Genomic DNA, 11,686 nt, shown 5'->3' with positions numbered 1-11,686 from the left:
TGATTTCAGGTATTTTCTGGTTGAAATTGAGGGACCTGAGCAAAACTCTGATAAGAGGTTGACAAAGGACTGCTGATGCTGTTGGAATCTGACCTCCCTGCACTCGAAATAGATTTTATGGAGCTACAGAACTCCAAATGGCGCGCTCTTAACGGCGTTGAAAAGTAGACATCCAGATCTTTTCAGCAATATATAATAGTCCATACTTTATTCGTGATTAGATGACGTAAATTGGTGCTCAACGCCAGTTCCATGCTGCATTCTGGAGTCAAACGCCAGAAACACGTCACGAACCAGAGTTGAACGCCCAAAACATGTTACAACTTGGCGTTCAACTCCAAGAGAAGCCTCAGCTCGTGGATAGATCAAGCTCAGCCCAAGCACACACCAAGTGGGCCCCGGAAGTGAATTTATGCATCAATTACTTACCTCTGTAAACCCTAGTAGCTAGTTTAGTATATATAGAACTTTTTACTAGTTTATTAACAATCTTTGATCAGTCTTTTTGATCATTCGGTCTTGTGACCACGTTTGGGGGCTGGCCATTCGGCCATGCCTGAACCTCTTTCACTTATGTATTTTTAACGGTGGAGTTTCTACACACCATAGATTAAGGGTGTGGAGCTCTGCTGTACCTCAAGTTTCAATGCAATTACTATTATTTTCTATCCAATTCGATTTATTCCTTTTCTAAGATATTCGTTGCAGTTCAACTTGATGAATGTGATGATCCGTGACACTCATCATCATTCTCACTTATGAACGCGCGTGACTGACAACCACTTCCGTTTTACCTTAGACCGGGCGCATATCTCTTGGATTCCTTAATCAGAATCTTCGTGGTATAAGCTAGAATTGATGGCAGCATTCATGGGAATCCGGAAAGTCTAACCTTGTTTGTGGTATTCCGAGTAGGATTTTGGGATTGAATGATTGTGACGAGCTTCAAACTCCTGAAGGCTGGGCGTTAGTGACAGACGCAAAAGAATCACTGGATTCTATTCCAACCTGATTAAGAACCGACAGATGATTAGCCGTGCTGTGACAGAGCATTTGGACCTTTTTCACTGAGAGGATGGGATGTAGCCATTGACAATGGTGATGCCCTACATACAGCTTGCCATGGAAAGGAGTAAGAAGGATTGGATGAATGTAATAAGAAAGTAGAGATTCGGAATGAACACAGCACCTCCATGCACCTATCTGAAATTCCCACCATTGGATTACATGAGTAACTTTATCTTTATTTTCTGTTTATTTTATTTATCTTTTAATTATCTAATCCAATCACATTTGAATCAGCCTGACTGAGATCTACAAGATGACCATAGATTGCTTCATACCAACAATCTCCGTGGGATCGACCCTTACTCACGTAAGGTATTACTTGGACGACCCAGTGCACTTGCTGGTTAGTTGTGCGGAGTTGTGACTAAGTGTAATTCACGTGTGAGAGCTACCAAGTCATTGGAGCCATTGTTGATGATCACAAAATCCGTGCACCAAGTTTTTGGCGCCGTTGCCGGGGATTGTTCGAGTATGGACAACTGACGGTTCATCTTGTTGCTTAGATTAGGTAATTTTCTTTTTATTTTCCTTTCAAAAAAGTTTTCAAAAATCTTTCAAAAATTTTTTATTTATTTCGTTTTTCAAAAAGATATTTTTCGAAAAAAAATAAATAATAAAAATACAAAAAAATCATAAAATCATAAAAATAAAAAATATTTTGTGTTTCTTGTTTGAGTTTTGAGTCAATTTTTAAGTTTGGTGTCAATTGCATGCTTTAAAAATTTTTCTTGCATTTTTCGAAAATTTATGCATTCATGGTGTTCTTCATTATCTTCAAGTTGTTCTTGACAAGTCTTCTTGTTTGATCTTGATGATTTCTTGTTTTGTGTTGTATGTTGTTTTTCATATGCATTTTCGCATTCATAGTGTCCATGCATTAAAGAATTCTAAGTTTGGTGTCTTACATGTTTTCTTTGCATCAAAAATTTTTCAAAAATATGTTCTTGATGTTCATCATGATCTTCAAAGTGTTCTTGATGTTCATCTTGACATTCATAGTGTTCTTGCATGCATCATGTGTTTTGATCCAAAATTTTCATGTTTTGGGTCATGTTTGTGTTTTTCTCTCTCCTCTTTAAAAATTCAAAAATAAAAAAATATATTTTCCTTATTTCCCTCCAAATTTTCGAAATTTTGGGTTGACTTGGTCAAAAATTTTTAAAAATTAGTTGTTTCTTACAAGTCAAGTCAAATTTTCAATTTCAAAAATCCTATCTTTTCAAAACTTTTTCAAAAATCAAATCTTTTTCATTTTTATCTTATTAATTTCGAAAATTTTAAAATTATTTTCAAAATCTTTTTCTTAATTTTATTTCAAATTTTCGAAATTACACTGACAATTAATGTGATTGATTCAAAAATTTGAAGTTTGTTACTTTCTTGTTAAGAAAGGTTCAATCTTTAAATTCTAGAATCATATCTTTTAGTTTCTTGTTAGTTAAGTAATTAATTTTAATTTTAAAAATTTAAATCTTTTTCATCTTATCTTTTTCTCATATCTTTTTCAAAATTTTATCTTTTTCAAAAATTTGATTTCAAAATATCTTATCTAACTTCTTATCTTCTTATCTTTTCAAATTTGACTTTAATATCTTTTTCAACTAACTATTTGACTTTTTGTTTGTTTCTTATCTTTTTCAAAACCACCTAACTACTTTTCCCTCTCTAATTTTCGAAAATATCTCAACCCTTTTTCAAAATTCTTTTTGAATTAACTAATTGTTTTAAATTTTAATTTTAATTATATCTTATCTTTAATTTTCGAAAATCATTAACTACTTTTTCAAAATTTTTTTGAATTCTCCCTCTCTTCTCTTCTTCTATTTATTTATTTATTTACTAACACTTCTCTTCACCTCTCTTCATCTCCAATCACTGCCTCTATCCTCACCCTTGTGATTGGATTCTCCACTGTTATTCCTTTCTTCTTCTACTAATAATAAGGATCCTCTTTGTCCAGATATAGAGGATTCTTCTTCCTTTTTTTTCTCTTCTCTTTCATATGAGCAGGAACAAGGAAAAAGACACTCTTGTTGAAGCTGATCCTGAACCTGAAAGGACTCTGAAGAGGAAACTAAGAGAAGCTAAATTACAACAATCCAGAGACAACATTTCTGAAATTTTTGAACAAGAGAAGGAGATGGCAGCCGAACCCAACAACAATAATGTAAGGAGGATGCTTGGTGATTTCACTAAACCAACGTCCAAGTTTGATGGAAGAAGCATCTCAATTCTTGCCATTGGAGCAAACAATTTTGAGCTGAAACCTCAATTAGTTGCTTTGATGCAACAGAACTGCAAGTTTCATGGACTTCCATCTGAAGATCCTTACCAGTTTTTAACTGAGTTCTTGTAGATTTGTGAGATTGTAAAGACGAATGGAGTAGATCCTGAAGTCTACAGGCTCATGCTTTTCCCTTTTTTGGTAAGAGACAGAGCTAGAACATGGTTGGACTCACAACCTAAAGATAGCCTGGACTCCTGGAATAAGCTGGTCACGGCCTTCTTAGATAAATTCTTTCCTCCTCAAAAGCTGAGCACGCTTAGAGTGGATGTTCATACCTTCAAGCAATATGAAGCTTGGGAAAGATACAAGCAGATGACCAAAAAGTGTCCTTCTGACATGTTTTCAGAATGGACCATATTAGATAAATTCTATTATGGTCTATCTGAGTTTTCCAAGATGTCATTGGACCATTCTGCAGGTGGATCCATTCACTTAAAGAAAACGCCTGCAGAAGCTCAAGAACTTATTGACATGGTTGTAAATAACCAATTCATGTACACTTCTGAGAGGAATTCCGTGAATAATGGGACGCCTAAGAGGAAGTGAGTTCTTGAAATTGATGCTCTGAATGCCATATTGGCTCAGAACAAAGTGTTGACTCAGCAAGTCTGAATGGATGGCAAAATGCATCCAACAGTACTAAAGAGGCAGCCTCTGAAGAAGCTTATGATCTTGAAAACCCTGTAATGGCAGAGGTAAATTACATGGGTGAACCTTATGGAAACACCTATAATTCATCATGGAGAAATCATCCGAATTTCTCATGGAAGGATCAACAAAAGCCTCAATAAGGCTTTAATAATGGTGGAAGAAACAGGCTAAGTAATAACAAGCCTTTTCCATCATCTTCTCAGCAACAGACAGAGAATTCTGAGCAGAGCCCCTCTAATTTAGCAAATTTAGTCTATGATCTGTCTAAGGCCACTTTAAGTTTTATGAGTGAAACAAGGTCCTCCATCAGAAATTTAGAGGCACAAGTGGGCCAGATGAGTAAGAAAGTCACTGAAACTCCTCCCAGTACTCTCCCAAGCAATACAGAAGAAAATCCAAGAGGAGAGTGCAAGGCCATTGATGTAATCAATATGGCCGAATGCACAAGGGAGGAGAAGGACGAAAATCCTAGTGAGGAAGACCTCCTAGGACGTCTCTCAAACAAGAAGAAGTTCCCTATTGAGGACCTAAAGGAATCTGAGGCTCATATAGAGACCATAGAGATTCCATTGAATCTCCTTCTCCCATTCATGAGCTCTGAAGATTATTCTTCCTCTGAAGAGGATGAAGATGTAACTGGAGAGCAAGTTGCTCAATATCTAGGAGCCATCATGAAGCTGAATGCCAAGTTGTTTGGTAATGAGACTTGGGAAGGTGAACCTCCCTTGCTCATTAGTGAACTAGATACATGGGTTCAGAAAACTTTACCTCAAAAGAGACAAGATCCTGGTAAATTCTTAATATTCTGTACCATAGGCACTATGACCTTTAACAATGCTCTGTGTGACCTGGGGTCAGGCATAAATCTTATGCCACTCTCTATAATGGAGAAACTGGGGATCAATGAGGTACAGCCTGCCTTATTCTCATTACAATTGGCAGACAAGTCAGTAAGACAAGCTTATGGATCAGTGGAGGACGTGTTAGTAAAGGTTAAAGGCCTTTACATTCCTGCTGATTTCATAATCTTAGACACTAGGAAGGAAGAGGATGAATGCATCATCCTTGGAAGACCTTTCCTAGCCACAGCAGAAGCTGTGATAGATGTTAACAGAGGAGAATTAGTCCTTCAATTGAATAGGGACTACCTCGTGTTTAAGGCACATGGCTATCCTTCTGTAACAAGGGAGAGTAAGCATGCAGAGCTTCTCTCAATACAGAGTCAAACAGAGCCCCCACAATCAAACTCTAAGTTTGGTGTTGGGAAGCCACAACCAAACTCTAAGTTTGGTGTTGAACCCCATATCCAAACTCTAAGTTTGGTGTTGGGAGTCCACAACATTAACCTGACCACCTTTGTGGCTCCATTAGAGCCCACTGTCAAGCTATTGACATTAAAGAAGTGCTTGTTGGGAGGCAACCCAATTTTTATTTATCTAATTTTATTTTTTATTTTATTGTTATTTTGTGTTTTAGTAAGTTCATGATCATGTGGAGTCACGAAAAAAATATTAAAATTAAAAATAGAATAAAAAACAGCAGAAGAAGAATCACACCTTGGAGGAAGGACTTACTGCCATTTAAACGCCAGTAAGGTGCATCTGGCTGGCGTTCAACGCCAGAACAGAGTATGGATCTGGCGCTGAACGCCAGAAGCAAGCAACATCCTGGCGTTTGGATGCCAGGAATGTGCCCTGAGGAAAGCTGGCGCTGAACGCCAGTAACAAGCATGGAACTGGCGTTCAACGCCAGAAACATGCTATACATGGGCGTTGAACGCCCAGAACGTGCACCACTTCGGCGTTTAAACGCCAGAATGGTATGCTAAGGCATTTTACATGCCTAATTGGTGCAGGGAGGTAAATCCTTGATACCTCAGGATCTGTGGACCCCACAGGATCATCTCAGGATCTGTGGACCCCACAGGATCCCCACCTAACATATTCCCACCTTACCTCCTAATTAATCCTATAACACACTTTCCCAAAAACCCTTCACCAATCACCTCAATCTCTCTTCCCAATTACCCCCTTCACCACTCACATCCATACACTCTTCCCCATAAACCCCACCTACCTTCAAAATTCAAAAATCTTTCCCACCCAAACCCACCCTAAATGGCCAAACCTACACCTCCCTTTCTCCTCCATATTTTTTTCTTCTTCTTCTCTTCTTTCTTCTCTTGCTCGAGGGCGAGCAATATTTTAAGTTTGGTGTGGTAAAAGTATAAGCTTTTTGTTTTTCCATAACCATTGATGGCACCCAAGGCCGGAGAATCCTCTAGAAAAGGGAAAGGGAAGACAAAAGCTTCCACCTCCAAGTCATGGGAGACGGAAAGATTAATCTCCAAAGCCCATCAAGACCACTTCTATGATGTTGTGGCCAAGAAGAAGGTGATCCCTGAGGTCCCTTTCAAGCTCAAGAAAAATGAGTATCCGGAGATCCGACATGAGATCCAAAGAAGAGGTTGGGAAGTTCTAACCAACCCCATTCAACAAGTCGGAATCTTAATGGTTCAAGAGTTCTATGCCAATGCATGGATCACTAGGAACCATGATCAAAGTAAGAACCCGAGTCCAAAGAATTATCTTACAATTGTTCGGGGGAAATACTTAGATTTTAGTCCGAAAAATGTGAGGTTGGCGTTCAACTTACCCATGATGCAAGGAGATGCACGCCCCTACACTAGAAGGGTCAACTTTAATCAAAGGTTGGACCAAGTCCTTATGGACATATGTGTGGAAGGAGCTCAATGGAAAAGAGACTCCAAAGGCAAACCGGTTCAACTAAGAAGACTGGACCTCAAGCCTGTGGCTAGAGGATGGTTGGAGTTCATTCAACGCTCCATCATCCCCACTAGCAACCGATCTGAAGTTACTGTGGATCGGGCCATCATGATTCATTGCATCATGATTGGAGAGGAAGTAGAAGTTCATGAAGTCATCTCCCATGAATTCTACACAATAGCCGATAAGTCCTCTACTTTGGCAAGGCTAGCTTTTCCTCATCTTATTTGCCATCTATGTTACTCAGCTGGAGTTATCATAAAAGGAGACATCCTCATTGAGGAGGACAAGCCCATCACTAAGAAAAGGATGGAGCAAACAAGAGAGCCCACTTATGGAACCCAAGAGATGCATGAGGAAGCTCATCACCAAGAAATCCCGGAGATGCCTCAAGGGATGCACTTTCCTCCCAACAACTATCGGGAACAACTCAACACTTCCTTAGAAGATTTGAGTTACAATGTGGAACAATTAAGGGTGGAACATCAAGAGCACTCCATCATTCTCCATGAAATAAGAGAAGATCAAAGAGCAATGAAGGAGGAGCAACAAAGGCAAGGAAGGGACATAGAAGAGCTTAAGGACATCATTGGTCCTTCAAGAAGAAGACGCCACTAAGGTGGATTCATTCCTTGTTCTTATTTTTTTTCTGTTTTTCGGTTTTTATGCTTATTATGTCATCTATATTTGTGTCTCTACTTCATGATCATTAGTGTTTAGTAACTATGTCTTAAAGTTATAAATAAATTCCATGAATCATTCACATCTCTTAAATAAAAAAATTGTTTTTAATTCAAAAGAACAAGAAGTACATAAATTTCAAAAATTGTCCTTGAATTTAATTTAATTATATTGATGTGGTGACAATACTTTTTGTTTTCTGAATGAATGCTCAAACAGTGCATATTTTTGATCTTGTTGTTTATGAATGTTAAAATTGTTGGCTCTTGAAAGAATGATGAATAAAGAGAAATGTTATTGATGATCTGAAAAATCATAAAATTGATTCTTGAAGCAAGAAAAAGCAGTGAAAAAGCAAAGGCTTGCGAAAAAAAAAGCAAAAAAAGCAAGCAGAAAAAGCCAATAGCCCTTAAAACCAAAAGACAAGGATAAAAAGGATCCAAGGCTTTGAGCATCAATGGATAGGAGGGCCCAAGGAAATAAAATCCAGGCCTAAGCGGCTAAATCAAGTTGTCCCTAACCATGTGCTTGTGGCATGCAGGTCCAAGTGAAAAGCTTGAGACTGAGTGGTTAAAGTCGTGATCCAAAGCAAAAGAGTGTGCTTAAGAGCTCTGGACACCTCTAATTGGGGACTTTAGCAAAGCTAAGTCACAATCTGAAAAGGTTCACCGAGTTATGTGTCTGTGGCATTTATGTATCTGGTGGTAATACTGGAAAACAAAATGCTTAGGGCCACGGCCAAGACTCATAAAAGTAGCTGTGTTCAAGAATCAACATACTTAACTAGGAGAATCAATAACACTATCCGAAATTCTAAGTTCCTAGAGAAGTCAATCATTCTAAACTTCAAGGGAGAAAGTGAGATGCCAAAACTGTTCAGAAACAAAAAGCTACAAGTCCCGCTCATTTAATCAGAATTAATATTCATTGATATTTTGGAATTTATATTATATTCTCTTCTTATTATCCTAATTGATTTTCAGTTGCTTGGGGACAAGCAACAATTTAAGTTTGGTGTTATGATGAGCGGATAATTTATACGCTTTTTGACATTGTTTTTAGGTAGCTTTTAATATGATCTAGTTACTTTTAGGGATGTTTTCATTAGTTTTTATGCTAAATTTACATTTCTGGACTTTACTATGAGTTTGTGTGTTTTTCTGTGATTTCAGGTATTTTCTGGCTGAAATTGAGGGATCTGAGCAAAACTCTGATAGGAGGCTGACAAAGGACTGCTGATGTTGTTGGAATCTGACCTCCCTGCACTCGAAATGGATTTTTTGGAGCTACATAACTCCAAATGGCGCGCTCTCAACGAAGTTGGAAAGTAGACATTCAGAGCTTTCCAGCAATATATAATAGTCCATACTTTATTCGTGATTAGACGATGTAAACTGGCGCTCAACGCCAGTTCCATGCTGCATTCTGGAGTCAAACGCCAGAAACACGTCACGAACCAGAGTTGAACGCCCAAAACACGTTACAACTTGGCGTTCAACTCCAAGAGAAGTCTCAGCTCGTGGATAGATCAAGCTCAGCCCAAGCACACACCAAGTGGGCCCCGGAAGTGAATTTATGCATCAATTACTTACCTTTGTAAACCCTAGTAGCTAGTTTAGTATAAATAGAACTTTTTACTAATTTATTAACAATCTTTGATCAGTCTTTTTGATCATTCGGTCTTGTGACCACATTTGGGGGCTGGCCATTCGGCCATGCCTGAACCTCTTTCACTTATGTATTTTCAACGGTGGAGTTTCTACACACCATAGATTAAGGGTGTAGAGCTCTGTTGCACCTCAAGTTTCAATGCAATTACTATTATTTTCTATCCAATTCGATTTATTCCTGTTCTAAGATATTCGTTGCATTTCAACTTGATGAATGTGATGATCCGTGACACTCATCATCATTCTCACTTATGAACGCACGTGACTGACAACCACTTCCGTTCTACCTTAGACCGGGTGCATATCTCTTGGATTCCTTAATCAGAATCTTCGTGGTATAAGCTAGAATTGATGGCGGCATTCATGGGAATCCGGAAAGTCTAACCTTGTCTGTGGTATTCCGAGTAGGATTCCGGGATTGAATGACTGTGACGAGCTTCAAACTTCTGAAGGCTGGGCGTTAGTGACAGACGCAAAAGAATCACTGGATTCTATTCCAACCTGATTGAGAACCGACAGATGATTAGCCGTGCTGTGACAGAGCATTTGGACCTTTTTCACTGAGAAGATGGGATGTAGACATTGACAACGGTGATGCCCTACATACAGCTTGCCATGAAAAGGAGTAAGAAGGATTGGATGAATGTAATAAGAAAGTAGAGATTCGGAAGGAACACAACACCTCCATGCACCTATCTGAAATTCCCACCATTGGATTACATGAGTAACTTTATCTTTATTTTCTGTTTATTTTATTTATCTTTTAATTATCTAATCCAATCTTGTTGAACAGGTCGGGATCCGGAGTATACCGACAATTTATGCGTCAAGAGCTCGGAATCTATCTCGGGCATGTCGGAAGCCTTCCAGGCGAAGAGGTCGAAATTTTCTTGTAGGAGCCTTATCAGCTTCTGCTTCAAATTTCCTTTTAAATTGGCTCCTATATTGGTATTTTTTCGACCTCTTGCCTGATCTGTACTTCTTTGGTCTTCCCTCCGGGCTGTGGTCGCAATTTTTCTTTAACTCGGATGCCTCCGAGCTTAATGGTGTTCACTTCCTTGCCTTTACCCCTCAGGTTTAGGCTTTCGTTGTAACACTTTCTCGCCAGCTTCTAATCACCCCCTGATGGTTGCAATTCTGATCCCTCTGGTGTTGGAAATTTCATGCAAAGATGGGGGGTAGATACCATTGCTCTAATCCGATTTAGGGTCATTCCACTTATCATGGCATTATAGGTCGAAACCACATCGATGACAATAAATTCGATGCTCAGAGTCTTGAATTTCATCCCCTTTCCAAAAGTTGTATGTAGGGGTATGAATCCCAGTGATTTTATTGGTGTGTCCCCTAATACGTAGAGGGTGTCAGGGTATGCCCTTGACTCCTTTTCATCCAATCCCAACTTATCAAATGCTGGCTTGAACAGGATGTCTGCCGAGCTTCCTTGATCCACAAGGGTTTTATGTAGATGAATGTTGGCGAGGATCATGGTAATTACCACCGGATCGTCATGTCTGGGGACAATGCCTTGCCCATCTTCTTTGGTGAAAGAGATGGTTGGGAGGTCGGGTAGTTCACTCCCGACTTGGTAAACTTCCTTCAGATGTCTTTTACGAGATGATTTGGTGAGTCCACCACCAGTAAACCCTCCCGAGATCATATGTACATGTCGTTCCGGGGTCCGTGGTGGCGAGTCTCTCCAACCTTCCTCATCTCGTTTCCTCTTTCCATGATTGTCCGACCTTTCCATGAGATATTTGTCAAGGCGACCTTCCATGGCCAGCTTTTCTATCACATTTTTTAAGTCGTAACAATCATTGATAGAGTGCCCATATAACTTGTGATATTCACAGTATTCACTACGATTTTCCCCCTTCTTGTTCTTGATAGTCCGAGAAGGAGGTAGCTTTTCAGTGTGACAGATTTTCCTGTAAACGTCGACTAGGGAGACTCGTAGGGGAGTGTAAGAATGATATCTTATGGGCCTTTCGGACCCGACTTCTTCTTTCTTCTTGGGCTCCCTCTCATTTTCCCTTGATGAGTTAGGGTGCTCGGATCACCAACTCAGTTTCCGCAGTCTGGCATTTTTCTCCATATTGATGTACTTTTCGGCTCTTTCTTGTACATCGCTCAAAGAGGTCTGGGTGTCTCTTGGAGATGGACTGCGAGAAAGGTCCTTCTCGAAGTCCATTGACAAGACCTATTATTACTGCTTCAGTAGTAGGTCCTGAATTTCTAGGCACGCCTTGTTGAACCTTTCCATGTAATCTTTTAGACATTCTCCAACCTCCTGTTTTACTCCTAGGAGACTAGGTGCGTGTTTGACTTTGTCCTTCTAGATTGAAAACCGCATAAGGAACTTACGCGAGAGGTCGTCGAAGCTGGTGACTGACCTGGGGTGGAGGCTATCAAACCACTTCATCGCCGCCTTTGTCAAGTCGTTGGAAAGGCTTTGCAACGGGTAGCATCAGAGGCGTCGGCTAGATACATCCGACTTTTGAAGTTGCTGAGGTGGTGTTTTGGGTCGATGGTCCTGTCGTACA

The sequence above is a fragment of the Arachis stenosperma genome, chromosome 10 (genome assembly GCF_014773155.1).
Source record: "Arachis stenosperma cultivar V10309 chromosome 10, arast.V10309.gnm1.PFL2, whole genome shotgun sequence".
NCBI lineage: Eukaryota > Viridiplantae > Streptophyta > Magnoliopsida > Fabales > Fabaceae > Arachis > Arachis stenosperma.
Note: the sequence above shows the minus strand (reverse complement) of the source record.